The sequence below is a fragment of the Notolabrus celidotus genome, chromosome 1, assembly GCF_009762535.1.
Source record: "Notolabrus celidotus isolate fNotCel1 chromosome 1, fNotCel1.pri, whole genome shotgun sequence".
Taxonomy (NCBI): Eukaryota; Metazoa; Chordata; class Actinopteri; order Labriformes; family Labridae; genus Notolabrus; species Notolabrus celidotus.
Genome location: NC_048272.1, coordinates 9,138,961 through 9,142,940, shown reverse-complemented (window position 1 = coordinate 9,142,940; position 3,980 = coordinate 9,138,961).

Genomic DNA, 3,980 nt, shown 5'->3' with positions numbered 1-3,980 from the left:
TGGAGCCACATCACTTAAGCTGCAAAAAAGCAAGCAATGTGTACAGGAGCTTCCAACATTTATTAATGGTTTTAAATGGTTTAAGGATGTTTATTAAGTATCAAGGGACAAAACATAATCACCATCTGAGAAATTCAAATTAAACTTGTTTCTTTATTTTTTTAGTATCTTTAGACAAAGTCAGGATTTCCCGGGAGACCTTTGATGATTGATGCCATTGTGCACTGAGGCTGTCCACTTGGTCCACAGGAAGAACAAAAGCCAAACAAACAAACAATCCTTGCAACAGTGTTTCATATGTAAAACACTACATCTCAAACCTGGGAATAAGAGCCTACATCTGCATCTCATATTAAACTGATAACCATGAAATCAATACTGACGAGCTCTCAGCAGTGTAATTTAGTAACAAGGCTTCAAGCTATTCATGAGATCTGAGAAACTTTATCCATTTCAAATTTAAAACCGTGCTGCTCCTGACCATTTACATAATACACCCAATGGACCTTATGCTTGCAGGGCAGAAATTCTAGATATATGTTCAACAGATGGAGGTGAGTGAGTTCATAAACAGTCAGATAGTCCCAACATCAAAATGTGTCAAAAAAAACCAACAGTCTATTTCTATTTCATATCTGCATTTCAGGAAGTGTCAACTTGACTCATTTTAACAACATTTAGGGGAGGCCGAATGATGCCAAAGACAATAAAATTATACATTGAGCATTGTGCTTTAGTCCTCTGAGTCTGAATCAGGAGGAGGCAGAAGGGCTACCAATAGAAAAATATGGTAATATATGGTGTGTTTTAGGGATGTAATGGTATCATCAATTTCACAATATTGCAAGAACAAAAGTGTCTTGATACTATCGTGTATGTGTTGGTGTGAAACTATAGGTCTACATGGAAAAAAAGTGTAGTTTTTCTTCAGCCACAGCAAAGCAGTGCTGAGGAAAGTGGAAACTAAGTATGCCCATGATCCTTTGCACTCTGCTCGGTATCTAGTACAATTAAAATGGCGGACACTTGCATGTGTGGCGAACATAGAATGTATAAAATATGGACGTATTATCCGTGACGTCACCCATCTGTTTCTGAAGCGCTGTTTTGAGGCCAATCGTCTGCGGCAGCCATATTGCTGCTGTCGAGTGATTGTGACGTAAAGAGGCGGGCTTTGAGCCTCCTAGCCAACAGCTACAGTGTTCCCACCTGCCAATCAAGGCAGCTGTGCCTCTCATTGGAAGACTCGTAATCTCAATATCTTCAAAATTGCCGTGTTAGAAAAATATTCACCCCCCTAAAGTGTGAGCCGATCGAGAAATGAGCTATCCAGACTACACTCGTCTTTTGTACCAGGCTGTAAACATGTTTATTTCTGTTGTAAAGATTGTCTTTTTTTGAATTGGTGTGTATGTAGTTCCAGTGTTTCTGCAGCCAGCCTCAGGCGGATCCTCGATGAACTGCAGTTTATAACACTTCTGCATTTTACTCATATTTTTAGACTGGAGTTTGCCGCTTGGTGGCGAAAGAGAAAAGAGAGACGATTTTTAAATTGTGGTCGCTCTTGTGGCTTTTAAAACCTGACACAAGGAAGTATTTTGGTTTCCCTATGTCAAGAAATGAGAAAGGAAAATAGGTAACTGAAACAAAAGAGAATATTCAGACTCTCCCAGAGTGCAGGGAACTACATGTTGAGGAATAGCAGTACAATTAGTTATATTTTTACATATTTTCTACAATGAGCACATATGACACGCAGTGAATGTTTACATGGTTTGGCACAGAAAAATGCATCCCTTTTGCTTTGAATAGCATTCTGGAAGTACTCCCATACTATGTTTTTCATGCCTGTGACTTTAAGATAGCACTCAGCTTTTTACTTTTTCTGCATATGTAGGCCAAGATCTGTGTCCATGCTCACATACACTTGAACAACACAGTAATTGAGTAGTTTGATTAGCATGTTAGAGTGAAAATCCTAAACAACACTCCAAGTCCTTTCTGTCTGTGTGCTGCTAAATCCTTTGTCAAAAACCAATCCAGTAACAATGGCGACAGGCAGTAGGTTAACTATACAGAAAATATTCCGTTTCCTGGTGGTCTAGTTTGCCTTGTAGATAATTTAGATTCATTAGCATTAATTTCAGTCTGTTTCATAATCAGCTAAAAGAAAATTGTCACAATAATTTTCAGTGTACGAATAAAATCTCCCCCAAAACTCAAAAGTCTCCCTCTGATGAAGAATTTCAAAACATTGAAATCCTGACCCAATCCTACAAATAGTCAACCCAAAAAGATTTGAGAAGAAAAAAATCCAGCCAGGGAAAAAGACTCTGACGGAAGTGTTCCAAGCCTTATTTCCCCTTAACAGTGCATGAGTTTGGATCAGCCTTGTTTCCGCCTTCTACACACACATATTTATCCATAGATGATTAGTGCAGAGCCCCTTATGAATAAAATTGCATGCAAAAGAGCGAGTAGATCAATGCTTCTAACGTGAATCAAGGTAACTACAAAGAGGGAAGCTGTGAAAAGAAAGTTTCTGGTGCAGAAATCAAGATGCTCGTGAACTTATAACATAGAGAACACAATTTGTATCTTACAGCAAGAGGGTCAAAAATATAAAAAAAATCAATGGGTGACGCCATGTTGCTACAGCATTCATATTTGCTCCAGCAGTATCAGTGCAAACATAACTCTTCATTATGCCAAGGTTTCCCTGAAGTTTTAATGTTTACAAAACCCTCACAGATGTCAACACATTACATTCACAACTTCAAATTTAAACTCAAAATCGGAGTACAAAAACCCCAATGGGAAAATTATGGTTTGGATTGAAACTAAATTGTAAAACTTTTAAATGCTCCTTTGAGATAAAATAAAGAGTCATAATCTTGTTGTGGTGTTTGTTCAGGGGCTTTGAATTTTATGTTAATGTTGGGTTCAAGTTCAGCTTAAATTACAGCACCAATGTGCTATTAAGTATCAATAAACCCAAAGCTTTATGGTGATTACTTAGCTGTGTCTTCAGCAAAGGTGTGTGAATATCCTAAAACCTATTTCTCGAGCACAAGGCATGAGTTAAAAATAGCTTGAAAATGTATTAATTCCCTGTGAGACAAAAATTCTCCCATTTTATCCAAATCTGTTCTCCTACAGGACACAGATACTCTGAATGCTTCCATAAGCGTATTACTCCCACTGATAATGGATCTATGCTTACTAATTGAGATATTAACCTTCCAGGTGTATTTTCGCTCTCCATCCTCCACCTCCTGTTATCATTTAACAATTTTCTCTCCTGCTTCCTACAGGGTCTAAATATACGTCTTTCAAGAGTAATAGTTGATCACACCCTTACATGACAGCTACCTCAGCACCTTCCACTTATTTCCAGGAATATCTGGTAGAGCCAGGGAGCAGATAGGAGGGGAGAAGGCTGACTCACCCCACCATGTGGAAACAGATACCCCAATGTTTGCACCGCTGCAACAGCAGAGGCAAGAAGAGCCAGAGGCTGCATTCCATGCAAACTTCATTTCCAACTTGTTACTGACATAATTTTCACATACATCACTTCGTAACATGCATACGTGAAGTGTCTGCCAATATATGATCACACTCCTAATAGCAGATAGTAAAGCCATAATAATCAGGGAAGGCTATCTGTTTTTTTCTCTGCTTTGGCTCTTTGGACTGCCCATCTGTCCTGATAATTTTTCTTTTCATTCAGGGTGTTTTTACAACCAGATCCCACTTTCAACCACTTATGACAAGTACTGTAAAGGCATAGTGTTACTGTCACCTGAGCAGTTTGCATGGGCCTCAATGTTCAGAAGGCAATGTGTTTTTAGCACCTTTGTTGTCTGAACAGCAGAAATTGCTTTGACGAAATGTATGTGCCCGTCTGCTGCAGATAAATTGAAGTCAAAGCATCATTCTCACACTTGTGTGGTGTGGGGTTATACAACCAGAAAAAA